Source organism: Scyliorhinus torazame, chromosome 12 (assembly GCF_047496885.1).
Source record: "Scyliorhinus torazame isolate Kashiwa2021f chromosome 12, sScyTor2.1, whole genome shotgun sequence".
NCBI classification, from domain to species: Eukaryota; Metazoa; Chordata; class Chondrichthyes; order Carcharhiniformes; family Scyliorhinidae; genus Scyliorhinus; species Scyliorhinus torazame.
This window is the reverse complement of record NC_092718.1, coordinates 6,788,865-6,806,615: the sequence shown is the minus strand read 5'-3', so window position 1 is coordinate 6,806,615 and position 17,751 is coordinate 6,788,865. Positions and strand designations below refer to the sequence as shown.

General features: G+C 50.9%; 1 protein-coding gene across 2 annotated transcripts in view; it reads left to right on the top strand.

Annotated features, from left to right (window-relative positions):
* tipin (timeless interacting protein) overlaps nt 1-17,751 on the top strand; it is an 89,780-nt gene that overhangs the window by 20,362 nt on the left and 51,667 nt on the right. The gene's annotated exons all lie outside the window — the stretch shown is intronic.

Genomic DNA, 17,751 nt, shown 5'->3' with positions numbered 1-17,751 from the left:
GATTTGCTGGGCTCCCTGAGCACCTAACACACCTGTCCTCCCCCCCAAAAAACCGGCTCATCCTTGTCCCGGTCATGTGTGCCCTGTGCAGCACCTTAAACTATGAGGCTGAGCCTCGCGCACGAAGAGGAAGAGTTCACCCTCCCTAGGGCAACTGCCCACGTCCCTTCCTCAATCTCCTCTCCCAACTCCTCCTCCCACTTACCTTTCACCTCCACCACCGAGGCCTCCTCTTCCTCCTGCATCACCTGGTAAGTTTCCGAGATCTTCCCCACTCCCACCCACCCCCCCGAGAGCACCCTATCCTGTACTGTGTGTGGCAGCAGCCGCGGGAATTCCACCACCTGCCGCCTGTCAAACGCCCTTACCTGTAAGTACCTGAAGGTGTTCCCCAGGGGAGCCTGTACTTCTCCTCCAGCTCACCCAGGCTCGCAAACCTCCCGTCCACAAACTGGTCCCCCAACCTTCGTATCCCTGCCCTATGCCACCCCGAAAACCCTCCATCTGTTCTCCCTGGGACGAACCGGTGGTTCCCCCGTATTGGGGTCCACGCCGAGGCCCCAACTTCCCCCCTATGCCGCCTCCACTGCCCCCAGATTTTGAGGGCAGCCGCCACCACCGGGCTCGTCGTATACCTCCTTGGAGGGAACGGCAGCAGCGCCGTTGCCAGCGCCCCCAGACTCGTACCCACACAGGATGCCGTCTCCAGCCTCGCCCATGCAGCCCCCTCCCCCTCCATCACCCACTTGCGCACCATCGTCCAGTAGTACCCACAGAGGTTGGGAAGCGCCAGCCCCCCCCAACTCTACTCTGCTCCAGGAACACCCTTCTCACCCTCAGAGTCCCTCGCGCCCATACAAACCCCATTATACTCCTGTTGACCCGCCTAAAGAAGGCCTTCGGGATAAACACGGGGAGGCACTGGAACAGGAACAAAAACCTTGGGAGCACCATCATTTTGACTGACTGCACCCTACCCGCCAAGGACAGCAGCAACGTGTCCCAACTCTTGAACTCCTCCTCCATTTGCTCCACCAGCCTTGTAAAGTTAAGCCTATGCAGGGCCCCCCAGCTCCTGGCCACCTGGACCCCCAAATACCTGAAGCTCCTCTCCACCCTTTTTAGTGGGAGCTCGCCAATCCCCCTCTCCTTGTCCCCTGGGTGAACCACGAACAACTCGCTCTTCCCCATGTTGAGCTTGTACCCTGAAAAATCCCCGAATTCCCTAAGGATCCTCATTACCTCCAGCATTCCCCCCACCGGGTCCGCCACATACAGCAGCAAGTCGTCCACATAGAGCGACACCCTATGCTCCTCCCCACCCCGCACCAACCCCCTCCAGTTCCTTGACTCCCTCAGTGCCATAGCCAGGGGTTCAATCGCCAGTGCGAAGAGCAGGGGGGACAGGGGACACCGCTGCCTCATCCCTCGGTGCAAACAAAAGTACTTGGACCGCCTCCTGTTTGTGGCCACACTTGCCATCGGGACCTCATACAACAGCCTGACCCACCTGACAAACCCCTCCCCAAACCCAAACCTCTTCAGCACCTCCCACAGGTACCCCCACTCTACCCTATCGAAGGCTTTCTCAGCGTCCATCACCACCACTATCTCCGCCTCCCCCTCCCTCGCCGGCATCATGATAACGTTCAAAAGCATCCGCACATTCGCGTTCAACTGTCTCCCCTTCACGAACCCCGTCTGGTCTTCATGGATGATCTGCGGGACACAATCCTCAATCCTCGTGGCTAAGACCTTCGCCAGCACCTTGGCATCTACATTTAACAACGAAGTCGGTCTGTAAGACCCACACTGCAGGGGATCCTTGTCCCGCTTCAGGATCAAGGAGATCAGTGCCCGGGACATCGTCGGTGGCAAAGCCCCCCCCCTCCCTTGCCTCATTGAAGGTCCTAACTAGCAAAGGGCCCAACAGGTCCATATATTTTTTATAGAATTCGACCGGGAAACCGTCCGGCCCCGGTGCCTTCCCCGCCTGCATGCTTCCTATCCCTTTGGCCAGCTCCTCCAGCCCAATCGGGGCCCCCAGTCCTGCCACCAGTCCCTCCTCCACCTTCGGAAACCTCAATTGGTCCAGGAAGCGGCCCATCCCTCCCTCCTCCCATGGGGGCTCAGACCGGTACAGTTCCTCATAAAAGTCCCTGAAGACCCCATTGATGCCAACCCCACTCCGCACCACGCTCCCTCCCCTGTCCTTAACTCCCCCGATCTCCCTAGCTGTGTCCCGCTTCCGAAGCTGATGCGCCAGCACCTGACTTGCCTTTTCCCCATACTCGTAAATCGCCCCCTGGGCCTTCCTCCACTGCGCCTCCGCCTTCTTGGTGGTCACCAGGTCGAATTTGGCCTGGAGGCTGCGCCTCTTCCTCAACAATCCTTCCTCGGGCACCTCCGCATACCTCCTGTCTGCCCTCACCATCTCCCCCACCAGCCTCTCCCTCTCCCCCCGCTCCCTCCTCTCCTTGTGGGCCCTAATGGAGATCAGCTCTCCCCTAACCACCGCCTTCAGCGCCTCCCATACCATCCCCACTCGGAACTCCCCGTTATCTTTGGCCTCCAGGTACCTCTCTATACTTCCTCGGACCCGCTCGCTCACTTCCTCGTCCGCCAACAGCCCCACCTCCAAGCGCCACAACGGGCGCTGGTCCCTCTCCTCCCCCAGCTCTTAGTCCACCCAATGCGGGGCGTGGTCCGAAATGGCTATCGCCGAATACTCGGTATTCTCTACTCTCGTTATCAGCGCCCTGCTCAAAATAAAAAAGTCGATTCGGGAATAAGCTTTATGGACATGTGAGAAATTCCCGAGCCCCCGGTCTTGCAAATCTCCAAGTGTCCACCCCTCCCTCCCGCCGAAAATCTGAAGGCCGCTGATCCTGCAAGGTAAGTGTTTAAAGGTTAAACTTACCTTCCTGACAGACCCCTGGCCACTGCTCCCTCCGAAAGTCTGAAGGCCGCTTCTCCTGAATCCCAAGCTGCACTCCGGCTCCCTCTTTCTCTCCCGCTTCCGGAAGGACAGGATTGGCAGCTAAATATTCCATGATTTAGGTGTTTCAGGCGGGATAAAGGGGGATGTAAAAGGGGTGGAGGAGTTGCACTACTGGTTAGGGAGAATATCACAGCTGTACTGCGGGAGGACACCTCAGAGGGCAGTGTGGCTGTATGGGTAGAGATCAGGAATAAGAAGGGTGCAGTCACAATGTTGGGGGTTTACTATAGGCCTCCCAACAGCCAGCGGGAGATAGAGGAGCAGATAGGTAGACAGATTTTTGAAAGGAGTAAAAGCAACAGGGTTGTTGTGATGGGAGACTTTAACTTCCCCAATATTGACTGGGACTCACTTAGTGCTAGGGACTTGGACGGGGCAGAGTTTGTAAGGAGCATTCATGAGGGCTTCTGAAAACAATATGTAAATAGTCCAACTAGGGAAGGGGCGGTACTGGACCTGGTATTGGGGAATGAGCCCGGCCAGGTGGTAGATGTTTCAGTAGGGGAGCATTTCGGGAACAGTGACCACAATTCAGTAAGTTTTAAAGTGCTGGTGGACAAGGATAAGAGTGGTCCTGGGGTGAATGTGCTAAATTGGGGGAAGGCTCATTCTAACAATATTAGGCGGGAACTGAAGAACATAGATTGGGGGTGGATGTTTGAGGGTAAATCAACATCTGACATGTGGGAGGCTTTTAAATGGCAGTTGAAAGGAATTCAGGACCGGCATGTTCCTGTGAGGAAGAAGGATAAATACGGCAAGTTTTGCAATCCTTGGATAACGAGGGATATTGTAGGCCTCGCCAAAAAGAAAAAGGAGGCATTTGTCAGGGCTAGAAGGCTGGGAACAGACGAAGCCTGTGTAGAATATAAGGAAAGTAGGAAGGAACTTAAGCAAGGAGTCAGGAGGGCTAGAAGGGGCCATGAAAAGTCATTGGCAAATAGGGTTAAGGAAAATCCCAAGGCTTTTTACATGTACATAAAAAGCAAGAGGGTAGATAGGGAAAGGGTTGGCCCACTGAAGGACAGGGGAGGGAATCTATATGTGGAGCCAGAGGAAATGGGCAAGGTACTAAATGAATACTTTACATCAGTATTCACCAAAGAGAAGGAATTGGTGGATGTTGAGTCTGGAGAAGGGTGTGTAGATAGCCTGGGTCACATTGAGATCCAAAAAGACGAGGTGTTGGGCGTCTTGAAAAATATTAAGTGGATAAGTCCCCAGGGCCTGATGGGATCTACCCCAGAATATTGAAGGAGGCAAGAGCGGAAATTGCTGAGTTCTTGACAGAAATCTTTGGATCCTCACTGTCTTTAGGTGATGTCCCGGAGGACTGGAGAATAGCCGATGTTGTTCCTTTGTTTAAGAAGGGTAGCAAGGATAATCCAGGGAACTACAGGCTGGTGAGCCTTACGTCAGTGGTAGGGAAATTACTGGAGAGAATTCTTCGAGACAGGATCTACTCCCATTTGGAAGCAAATGGACGTATTAGCAAGAGGCAGCACAGTTTTGTGAAGGGGGGGTCATGTCTCACTAACTTGGTAGAGTTTTTCGAGGCGGTCACAAAGATGATTGATGCAGGTAGGGCAGTGGATGTTGTCTACATGGACTTCAGTAAGGCCTTTGACAAGGTCCCTCATGGCAGACTGGTACAAAAGGTGAAGTCATACGGGATCAGAGGTGAGCTGGCAAGGTGGATACAGAACTGGCTAGGTCATAGAAGGCAGAGAGTAACAATGGAAGGATGCTTTTCTGATTGGAGGGCTGTGACCAGTGGTGTTGCGCAGGGATCAGTGCTGGGACCTTTGCTCTTTGTAGTATATATAAATGATTTGGAGGAAAATGTAACTGGTCTGATTAGTAAGTTTGCAGACGACACAAAGGTTGGTGGAATTGCGGATAGCGATGAGGACTGTCGGAGGATACAGCAGGATTTAGATTGTCTGGAGACTTGGGCGGAGAGATGGAAGATGGAGTTTAATCCGGACAAATGTGAGGTAATGCATTTTGGAAGGTCTAATGCAGGTAGGGAATATACAGTGAATGGTAGAACCCTCAAGAGTATTGACAGTCAGAGAGATCTAGGTGTACAGGTCTACAGGCCCACAGGTCACTGAAAGGGGCAACACAGGTGGAGAAGGTAGTCAAGTAGGCATACGGCATGCTTGCCTTCATTTTCAATAACAATATTTTCCACCTTACAAACAAACCCCCCCCGTAACAAAGAAAAGAAAAAGAACTCGCGTGGTAAGACATGAACGTGGCAAGTCAATAAAATACAGAACTTGGTACATTGTATCATAGACCATACAGTGCAGAAGGAGGCCATTTGGCCCATCGAGTCTGCACCGACCCATTTAAGCCCTCACTTCCACCCTATCCCAGTAACCCAATAATCCCTCCTAACCTTTTTTGGACACAAAGGGCAATTTAGCATAGCCAATCCACCTAACCTGCACGTCTTTGGACTGTGGGAGGAAACCGGAGCACCCGGAGGAAACCCACGCAGACACGGGGAGAACGTGCAGACTCCGCACAGACAGTGACCCAGCAGGGAATCGAACCTGGGACCCTGGCGCTGTGAAGCCACAGTGATAATCACTTGCGCTACCGTGCTGCCCACTTCCCGTACATGTCAGTTTCCGGATCATTCATGTGTTTTCTTGCTCAAATGCCCCACAAAGAACCCCCCCCCCCACACGAACCATGTCCCCCCTCCCCCCCAGGGTTGCTGTTGCTGCTGTCCGACCTTCATCTAACGCTCCGCGAGATGGTCTAGGAACGGTTGCCACCGCCTATAGAACCCCTGCGCAGACCCTCTCAAGGCAAACTTTATCCTTTCCAACTTGATAAACCCAGGCTGTGTAACTCATTTATCCAGGCCTCCAGGCTGGGGGGCTTCGCCTCCTTCCACATTAGCAAGATCCTTCGCCGGGCTACTAGGGACGCAAAGGCCAGAATGACGGCCTCTTTCGCCTCCTGCACTCCCGGCTCGTCCACTACTCCAAATAGTGCTAGCCCCCAGCTTGGCTTGACCCGGACTTTCACCACCTTAGATATTGCTCCCGCCACTCCCCTCCAGAACCCCTCCAATGCCGGGCATGACCAAAACATATGGACATGGTTCGCCGGACTTCCTGAGCACCTCCCACATCTGTCCTCCACCCCAAAGAACCAACTCAGCCTCGCCCCCGTCATATGCGCTCTATGAACCACCTGTGAACCCCACTCTGTGAACCACGGTAGCATTGTGGATAGCTTCACAATTGCTTCACAGCTCCAGGGTCCCAGGTTCGATTCCGGCTTGGGTCACTGTCTGTGCGGAGTCTGCACGTTCTCCCCGTGTCTGCGTGGGTTTCCTCCGGGTGCTCCGGTTTCCTCCCACAGTCCAAAGATGTGCAGGTTAGGTGGATTGGCCATGATAAATTGCCCTTAGTGTCCAAAATTGCCCTTAGTGTTGGGTGGAGGTGTTGACTTTGGGTAGGGTGCTCTTTCCAAGAGCCGGTGCAGACTCAGTGGGCTGAATGGTCTCCTTCTGCACTGTAAATTCAATGATAATCTATGATTAATCTAGGACAAAGGTGGGGTTGCTGGGTTATGGGGATGGGGTGGAGGTGTTGACCTTGAGTAGGGTGCTCTTTCCAAGAGTCGGTGCAGACACGATGGGCCGAGTGGTCTCCTTCTGCACTGTAAATTCTATGATAATCTATGAAATTGTATCAGGCTAAGCCTGGCACACGAGGAAGAGGAATTAACCCTACTTAGGGCGTCAGCCCATAGCCCCTCCTCAATCTCCTCCCCCAACTCCTCCCATTTACCCTTCAGCTCCTCTACCAAAGCCTCCCCCTCTTCTTTCATCTCCTGGTACATTGGCGACACCTTGCCCTCCCCGACCCATACGTCCGAAATCACCCTATCTTGAATCCCCTGTGCCGGGAGCAGCGGGAATTCCCTCACCTGCCGCCTCACAAACGCCCTCACTTGCATGTACCTGAAAGCGTTTCCCAGGGGTAGCCCAAACTTCTCCTCCAGCGCCCCTAAGCTCGCAAACGTCCCGTCAATGAACAGGTCCCCCATTCTTCTAATCCCTGCCCGATGCCAGCTCTGAAATCCCCGGTCCATCCTTCCTGGGACAAACCGATGGTTGTCTCTGATCGGGGACCACACCGAGGCTCCCGTCGCACCCCTGTGCCGTTTCCACTGCCCCCAGATCTTTAGCGTTGCCGCCACCACCGGGCTCGTGGTGTACCTTGTCGGCGAGAGCGGCAGCGGTGCCGTCACCAGCGCCCCCAGGCTCGTTCCTTTGCAGGATGCCATCTCCAACCTCTTCCACGCCGCCCCCTTCCCTCCATCACCCACTTACGGATCATTGCCACGTTGGCTGCCCAATAATAACCACCCAAATTCGGCAACGCCAACCCTCCTCTATCTCTGCTACGCTCCAAGAACCCCCTCCTTACCCGCGGGATCTTACTCGCCCACACAAATCCCGTAATGCTCCTGCTTACCCTCTTAAAAAAGGCCTTAGTGATCACAGTTGGGAGGCATTGGAATACAAAAAGAAATCTCGGGAGGACCACCATTTTAACCAACTGTACCCTACCTGCCAGCGAGACTGGCAACATGTCCCACCTTTTAAAATCCTCCTCCATCTGTTCCACCAACCGCGTCAAATTAAGTTTGTGCAGTGCCCCCCAGCTCCTAGCTACCCGAATCCCCAAGTATTGAAAGCTCCTTTCCGCCCTCCTCAACGGTAGGTCGTCTATCCCTCTTCCCTGGTCCCCCGGATGGATCACAAAGAGCTCACTCTTTCCCACATTGAGCTTATAGCCCGAAAAGTCTCCAAACCCCCGTAGGATCTGCATTACCTCAACCATCCCATCCACTGGATCCGTCACATACAGCAACAGGTCGTCTGCGTACAGCGACACTCGATGTTCTTCTCCCCCTCGAACCACCCCCTTCCATTTCCCCGACTCCATTAACGCCATGGCCAAAGGTTCAATTGCCAATGCAAACAGCAGAGGGGACAGGGGGCACCCCTGCCTCGTCCCTCGGTACAGCCGGAAATACTCCGACCTCCGTCGGTTCGTGACCACACTCGCCACCGGGGCTTTATACAGGAGCTTAACCCAACTAATAAACCCTCCCCCGAACCCAAACCTCCTCAACACTTCCCAGAGATACTCCCACTCTACCCGATCAAAGGCCTTCTCCGCGTCCATGGCTGTCACTATCTCCGCTTCTTCCTCCACCGATGGCATCATTATCACATTTAGGAGTCTTCGCACATTAGTATTTAACTGCCGACCCTTTACGAATCCCGCCTGGTCCTCGTGAATCACCCCCGGGACACAGTCCTCAATCCTCATGGCCAACATTTTTGCCAGCAACTTAGCATCTACATTAAGGAGCGAGATCGGTCTATACGACCCACATTGCAGTGGGTCCTTATCACGCTTCAAGATCAAAGAGATCGTCGCCTCCGACATTGTTGGGGGCAGGGTCCCCCCCTCCCTTGATTCTTTGAAGGTCCTTACCAGCAACGGGGCTAACAGGTCTACTTACTTCCTGTAGAACTCCACCGGGAACCCATCCGGCCCCGGGGCCTTCCCTGCCTGCATGCTCCCCAGTCCTTTAACCAGCTCCTCCACTCCAATTGGTGCCCCCAAACCAGCCACCTCCTGCACCTCCACCCTTGGGAACCTCAACTGATCCAAGAATCGCCGCATCCCCTCTTTTCCCCCTGGGGGCTGGGACCTATACAGTTCCTCGTAAAAGGCCTTAAAAGCCTCATTCACTTTCCCTGCACCTATTTCCCTCGCTGCCATCCTCTTACGGAGCTGATGTGCCAGCATCCGACTCGCCTTCTCCCCATATTCATATATCGCCCCCTGTGCCTCCCTCCACTGTGCCTCTGCCTTCCCTGTGGTCAACAGGTCGAACTCCATCTGGAGACTTCGTCTCTCCCTGAGTAGTCCCTCATCAGGAGCCTCTGCATAGCTCCTGTCCACCCTTAAAATCTCCCCCACTAACCTCTCCCTTTCCCTTCCCTCTCTCTTCACCCTGTGAGCCCTGATGGAGATGAACTCTCCCCTGATCACCACCTTCAGCGCCTCCCATACTACTCCCACCTGCACCTCCCCGTTGTCGTTAGCCTCCAGATACCTTTCAATACACTCCCGCACACTTCCTCGTCTGCCAGCAGTCCCACATCCAACCTCCACAACGGGTGTTGGTCCCTCTCCTCCCCCAGCTCCAGCTCCACCCAGTGCGGGGCATGGTCTGAAATGGCTATGGCCGAATACTCCGTTTCCTCTACTTTCGGGATCAGTGCCCTGCCCAAAACAAAAAAATCTATCCGGGAGTAGGCCTTATGTACGTGGAAGAAAAAAGAAAATTCTCTGGCCAAAGGTCTGGCAAATCTCCATGGATCTACTCCCCCCATCTGATCCATAAACCTCCGAAGCACCTTGGCCGCAGCCGGCCTCCTCCCCGTCCTAGATCTGGAACGATCTAATGCTGGGTCCAGCACCGTGTTAAAATCCCCACCCATTATCAAATTCCCTACCTCCAGGTCCAGAATATGCCCCAACATCCGTTTCATGAATCCAGCATCGTCCCAGTTTGGGGCATATACATTCACCAGCACCACCTCCGTCCCCTGCAACCTACCACTCACCATCACGTATCGGCATCCCTTGTCCGCTACTATGTTCTTGGCCTCAAACGACACCCGCTTTCCCACCAGTATTGCCACCCATCTATTCTTCGCATCCAGCCCCGAATGGAACACCTGTCCCACCCATCCCTTCCTTAACCTGACCTGATCTGCCACCTTCAGATGTGTCTCCTGAAGCATGGCCACATCTGCCTTCAGTCCCTTTAGGTGCGCGAACACTCGGGCCCTCTTAACCGGCCCATTTAGGCCTCTCACATTTCACGTGATCAGCCAGATTGGGGGGTTACCTACCCCCCCCGCCGACTTGCCACCTCCTGTCTTAGGACAGTCCCGTGCTCGTGCCTCCCGCACCCTCCAGTCCGCCAGGCGGGGAAGCCCCACCCTGTCCACCTCTTCCATTTTCAGTTCCCCCTCAGACAGTGCAGCAGCAACCTTAGAATCCCCCCCCCCCCCAGCTAGATCTACATCTAGCTCTTTTGCTCCCCCCATATTACTTCCGTGAGTCAGCTGACTTCTGCTGACCCCGGCTTCCCCCGCCTTCCCGTTGATCTCCCCCGTGTGGGAGTCTCTCCTCCTCCTTACCTTCCTCTGTTCCCCCCCCCCTTTTGGCGTGGGAAAAAGCCCGCACTTTCCTGAACCAGCCCCGCCCCCTGTGGCGCAGCTCCTGTTGCGGCTATTATCCCAGTTCCCTCATCCCCAAGTCTCACCTCCCTCCAGCACCGACGCCCACATTCCCCATCATCATCATTTTGTCGACAGAAAAGAAAAAAGGAAATTTTAGGAATTTTAACCAGAACTCTACCCACATCCCCATCCATCATCCCCCCCCCCATGAAATATTCTTTACCCATATTGACAACCCCATATACAACCACATCCCCTCAGTTCGAGTCCAGTTTTTCCGTCTGAATAAAGGTCCAAGCCTCTTCTGGCGTTTCAAAATAATGGTGTCTGTCCTGATAAGTGACCCACAGTCGCGCAGGCTGCAGCATGCCGAACCTGACTCTTTTTTTATGCAGCACCGCTTTGGCCCGGTTAAAGCCAGCTCTTCTCTTTGCCACCTCCGCGCTCCAATCCTGGTATACTCGGATCACCGCGTTCTCCCATCTACTGCTCCGCACCTTCTTGGCCCATCTCAGCACACTTTCTTTGTCCGCGAAGCGATGGAACCTTGCCACTATCGCCCTTGGCAGCTCATCAGCCTTGGGTCTCCTCGCCAGGACCCGGTGAGCCCCTTCCAGCCCCAGGGGGTCGGAGAGGCCTCCGCACCCATCAGCGACTGGAGCATCGTACTCACATACGCCCCGGCATCAGCTCCCTCCGCTCCTTCGGGAAGACCCAGAATCCGGAGGTTCTTCCTCCTCGACCTGTTCTCCCGGACCTCAGTTCTCTCGGCCCACCTCCTGTGCACCGCCTCGTGCGCCTCCATTTTTACCGCCAGGCCCAGGATCTCGTCGGTATTCACTTTATCATTCACCTCACCAAGCTCCACCGCCTGGGTCTTCTGGGTCTCCTTCAGCCCCTCGATCGCCAACAGCATTGGCGCCAGCACCTCCTTTTTCAGCTCCTCCACACATCGCTTGAGTAACTCCTGCTGGTCTGGCCCCCACGCTGCTCGCTCTCCGCCCTCCGCCATCTTGCCTTTTTCCCCTCGTTTTGGTCTCTGCTCCAGGGCCTCTTTCCTCTTCGTTCCACCGCTGATCTCTGCCATATATTGTGAGGGGGGACCTCACTGCACCTTCCCACACGGGATTAATTAAAAAAAAGCTCCGTTGGGGCTCCTCTGGAGAGCCCGAAAGTCCGTTGTCGCGGGAGCTGCCGAAACATGCGGCTTAGCTCCGCATCGCCGCAACCGGAAGTCCTATAGAACCTTAGTTAGGCCACACTTGGAGTATAGTGTTCACTTCTGGTCGCCACACTACCAGAAGGATGTGGAGGCTTTAGAGAGGGTGCAGAAGAGATTTACCAGGATGTTGCCTGGTATGGAGGGCATTAGCTATGAGGAGAGGTTGAATAAACTTGGTTTGTTCTCACTGGAACGAAGGAGGTTGAGGGGCGACCTGATAGAGGTCTACAAAATTATGAGGGGCATAGACAGAGTGGATAGTCAGAGACTTTTCCCCAGGGTAGAGGGCTCAATTACTAGGGTGCATAGGTTTAAGGTGCGAGGGGCAAGGTTTAGAGGAGATGTACGAGGCAAGTTTTTTACACAGAGGGTAGTGGGTGCCTGGAACTCGCTACCGGAGGAGGTGGTGGAAGCAGGGACAATAGTGACGTTTAAGGGGCATCTTGACAAATACATGAATAGGATGGGAATAGAGGGATATGGACCCAGGAAGTGTAGAAGATTGTAGTTTAGTCGGGCAGCATGGTCGGCACGGGCTTGGAGGGCCGAGGGGCCTGTTGTTGTGCTGTACTTTTCTTTGTTCTTTGTTTGTTCTTTGTAATGTTCTTTGTTCTAGATTTGTCAAGCATGATTTTCCTTTCGTAATCATTGCTGACTTTGTCTGATTACTGCTTTCCAAATGCTGTGCTATGAAATCCTTGATTATAGACTCCAGCAACTTCCCCACTACCGATGTTAGGCTCACTGGTCTATAGTTCCCCGTTTTCTCTCTACCTCCCTTTTTGAATAGCGGGGTCACATTCTCTACCCCCCAATCTGTAGGAACCATTCCAGAGTCCAAAGAATTTTGGAAAATGACCACCAATGGATCTACAATTTCTGGAGCCACTTCCTGAAATACTCTGGGATAAAGATTGTCAGGCCCTGGAGAATTGTCCGCCTTTAATCCCAGTAATTTCTCCCAAACCATTTCTTTATTAATACAAATTTCCTTCAGCTCCTCACTAAACCTTGTGATTCTCAGAACCTCCGGTACATTATTCATGTCTTCCTTTGTGGAGACAGAAGCAAAGTGTGAATTTAGTTCCTCAGCCATTTCTTTGTTCCCTGTTATGAATTCCACCATTTCTGACTGTAAATGGGCTACATTAGTTTTTATCAATCTTTTTCTCTTTACATATCTACAGAAATGTTTACAGTCAGTTTTATGTCCCCACTAGTTTACTTTCAAATTGTACATTCCTCTTCTTATTCAATCCCTTGGTCTGCCTTTGCTGAATTTAAACTGTTCCCAATCCTCAGGTCTATTGCTTTTTCTTGCTAATTTGTTTGCCTCTTCTTTGAATCTAATACTTTCTCTAATTTCCCTGGTAAGCCAGGGTTTGGCCACAGTTTCTTCTCTACTCTTGCACCAAATAGGGATAAACAACTTTTGGAGTTCACCTATTCATTCCTTGAATACCTGCCATTGCCTGTCCGCTGTCCTTCCTTTCAGTAATGTTCCCCAGTCTGTCGTAGCCAGCTCATGCCTCATACCATCAAGGTTACCTTTATTGAGGTTCAGGACCCTGGTCTCAGAATCAACTACCTCACTATTCACTTGATAAAGAATTCTATCATATTATGGTCACTCATCCCCAAGGGCTCTCTCACAACTGGATTGCCAACTAATCCTTTCTCATCGCACAACACCCAGTCCAGGATGGCCTGTTCCCTTGTTAGTTCCTCAACGTATTGGTCCAGAAAAGCATCCCAAATACACACACCAGAAATTCCTCCTCGATTGCACGGTGACTAATTTGACTCACCCAATCTATATGCAGATTAAAGTCACCCATAATCACAGAAGTTCCTTTATCACACACATCTCTGATTTCCTGTCTAATGCTAATCCATCAAAAAAAACACCAAAAATGGGTTTTACTCATTATTCAATTGGATCAGAATTTCTGTAAGGATGAATACAAGCCGAGGAAACAAGGTGCTCTACAGGGAATAATAAACCTGGTGGCTCCAGGAATGAGAATATAAGAAATAGGAACAAGAATAGGCCATTGAGCCCTTCAAGTCTGCTCTGTCATTCAATAAGCTACATCCTCGCACACAATCTCCATATCCCTTCAATCCCTTAGTATCCAATAATCTATCAATCTACATAAAATGGTGAGCTGAGATGAATATTGGGATATAAAGATATTTTAGTATTTCATGTGATTACATTTGGCCTTTGGGACATTTATCATAACTTTTCCCTCGCAAGATTACATTGTTGAGTCGGAGTATCGTTCTGGAGCACCACAAGTGGCAACGATTGACAATAATTTATAAAGTCTTGAACACTTTGGATACTTACGTGTGTCTTAAAGACACTAATGAGTCTTTATGTGTCACTATCAGCACCTTTCTTAAAGTTAATCACACCCATTTACATAACCTTTGTCTTTATGTCCACAACATTTTTGTGAATCTCTAGCTATCACTGGAGCTCTATCCAGCCCCACTACTCCACGTAGCTCCCCCCCGACTGCAACAGTGTAAATCTGACCCCATTTCCAGCTCTCTCCAGCTTTGCAAAGAGTCATCCAGACTCGAAATGTTAGCTCCCTTCTCTCTCCACAGACGCTGTCAGACCTGCTGAGATTGTCCAGGAGTTTCTGTTTTTGTTTCAGATTCCAGCATCTGCAGTAACTTGCTTATATAATCGCTTATAAATTCCTGGCTCCTGAGGAGAAGTGAGATTTGCATCACGCAAATGCCAAGCAATAACTATCTCCAACAAGAGAGGACCTAATCATCTCCCCTAAACATTACCATGGCTGAATCCCCCACAATCAACATCTTCAGGGTTACCATTGATCAGAAACTGAACTGGACTAGCCATAGAACATAGAGCTGTACAGCAGCACAACCCACGATGTTGTGCCGAACTAGTCTGAAACTAAGATCAAATCAACCTGCTCCCAATCATTCTAGTGCGCTCCATATATTAATACTATGGCTACCAGAGCAGGTCAGAAGCTGAGAAATCTGCAGAGAATAATCGCCTCCTGACTCCCCTAAACTGTGGAGAGTTACCTCAAAGGCACAAGTCAGGAGTGTAATGGAATACTCTCCACTTGCCTGGATGAGTGCAGCCCCAACAACACTCAAGAAGCTCAACACCATCCAGGACAAAGCAGCCCCGCCTGATTAGCATCACCACCAACATCCAATCCCTCCACCACCAATGCACAGTGGCAGAAGTGTGTACTATCTACAAGATGCACTGCAGCAAATGATTACGGTTCCTTTGTACAGCACCTTCCAAATCTGCGACCTCTACCACCTACAAGGACAAGGGCATGGGAACACCGCCACCTGCAAGTTCCTCTCCAAGCTACCATCCTGACTCGGAAATATATCGCCGTTCCTTCACTGTCGCTGGATCAAAATCCTGGAACTCCCTCCCTAACAGCACTGTGGGTGTACCTACACCACATGGACTGCAGCGGTTCAAGAAGGAAGCTCACCACCACCTTCTCAACGGCAATTAGGGATGGGTCATAAATGTTGGTCTAGCCAGCGACGCACTCATTCTATTAAATAGCAAAATTAGCACAGTGGTTAGCATTGTTGCTTCACAGCTCCAGGGTCCCGGGTTTGATTCCCGGCTTGGGTCACTGTCTGCGCGGAGTCTGCACGTTCTCCCCATGTCTGCGTGGGTTTCCTCCGGGTGCTCCGGTTTCCTCCCACAAGTCCTGAAAGACGTGCTTGTTCGGTGAATTGGACATTCTGAATTCTCCCTCTGTGTACCCGAACAGGCGCCGGAATGTGGCGACTAGGGACTTTTCACAGTAACTTCATTGCGGTGTTAATGTAAGCCTACTTGTGACAATAAAGATTATTATGTTATTATTATTAAAAGTAATTAACACTGAAAATCCCAGCAGAAATGACTGGCCTTCTTCCCTTTATATATAAAATATATATATTTACTTTGACACTTTGAATGGCTACTTTTGAAGTTGAATGGCTGTGTACCACACCCAAGACTGTATATATCTGAGGATGTCTGTGGAGTTTGTCCTGAGTGAGAATCAGTCTCTCTCTTACCTCTCACACTCTTGTTGCTCCAGCTCACTCCTCTTTCCTTCGTATTCCCTTGGCTTGTACTTCAGCATTTCTGAAACTTCTCTCCTCCTCGCTTAATTAGCTTAAATGGTTACATTTCCTGCTCCATTGGCTGCCTGGTCCATTGTTGCTTTCAGCATTAATCTGAAATGAAAGGTCATGGTTTTCTTGGAAATTACTTGGAAATCTCCCCCATTGAATCACTGCAAAGGGAAAATATAATAATTATGAAGCTCCCTAGGGATTTCCATGAAGCTGTCAGGATTTAAATGCTACTTCCAAGAGGTACGATGACTAATAATGGCTAGTTTCAACTTTCTATTACTCAAGTTCACCATCAGACACAAGTGAACCATGAAAATGAAATGAAAATCACTTATTGTCACAAGTCGGCTTCAATGAAGTTACTGTGAAAAGCCCCTAGTCACCACATTCCAGCGCCTGTTCGGGGAGGCTGGTACGGGAATTGAACCGTGCTGCTGGCCTGCCTTGGTCTGCTTTCAAAGCCAGCCATTTAGCCCAGTGAGCTAAACCAGCCCCTCATGTTTGCTTCTTTCCTTTATTTATTATATCAAGAATTAGGAGCTGATTCACACTAATGGCAAAATGCACTATGGGGACTTTAGAAACAGCCAAGCACAGTATGTCTCGGTTTACGAGGTCTTTGCCCAAAGAACTGTGAGGCTGTGCCTGGAGCAGATGCTGCCAACATTTAAGAATAGCATAAGCAGGTGTTTGAAGAAAATGAGAGGAAAGGGATCGAGGCAAGAGCTGGTACACTGTATTAAGGTAGAGCGGTGCATGTAACTCACACCAACTCCCATTTACCCATCAGCCTATCCTCGCTGACCCACTATGGCTCCCCATCCAGCTTTGCTCAATTCTAAAAACCTCATCCCTGGTTTCATATCACTCCCTTGGCCTCGCCCCTCCATGTCTCTGTAACCTCCTCACTTAAGCATCCCTAAATTTAATCATCCTGCCATTGGTGGGTGGGCTTTCGGTTACCTGGGCCCTAAACTCTGGAATTCAATCCCTTAATCTCTCTGCCTGTCGCTTCTCCCTTAAGATGCTGCTTAAAACCGACTTTGTTAACCAAGCTTTTGGTCACTTGTTTTAATATCTCCTTAAATGGCTTGGTGGAAGACTTTGTTTAACAATGCTTGTGTGAAGTATCTTAGGACATTTGACAATGTTAAAGGTGCTGGTTACTGCAAGTTGTTGCTCATGTATAGTATAAACATCAACACAGACTGACTGGGCTGAATAGTCTATCTCCATGTTATAATTTCCATGTAATTAATATTTATTGCTTCGTAATCACTTCTGTATGTTATTGTATAGATGAACCAGGGGTGGCACTGTATCAGCACTGCTGCCTCACAACGCCAGGGACCCAGGTTCGATTCCAGCCTTGGGTGACTGTCTGTGCGGAGTCTGCACGTTCTCCCCGCGTCTGCATGGGTTTCCTCCGGGTGCTCCGGTTTCCTCCCACAGTCCAAAGATGAGCAGGTTAAGTGGGTTAGGTGCAAAATTACACCTTAGTGTCCAAGGATGTTTGGATTAGGTGGGGATAGGGTGGGGGCATGGACCTAGGTAGGGTGCCCTTTCAGAGGGTCGGAGCAGACTGAATGGGCTGAATGGCTTCCTTCTACGCTACACACAGTATATGAAGCACTGAGCAAAATAAGGTGTTAAATTTAACAAAATATGAGTTATATTTTTCACAATATCATTCAATTTTCTCTGGAAGTTGTGGTTTGTGCCTGATTTAATTGATGTTTTTATATGCAGGAATTGATATAATCCTGGTTATTGCTACCTTCAGGCAGCATTGCAGACCGAGTATTTCCAATTTCACACCACCAATCACCAGGTTCTTCTTGCTGCCTTTCCCAAAATAAGAATTATCCTGAAGGTTGGAGAGTCAGCTAGGCTCAGGTGAGATGTACCCCAAATCAAGAGGGCACAGAACTCACAGGCCGACCCATAATATACTTTAAAACTTTACATCTGTGTGTAGTTCCAGTGTAAATTCCTGTGTCCACATTTACAACAGAAACTATGACAGCAACTTGTTACATTGCAATTTTATCCTCCCTCCAATAGGGG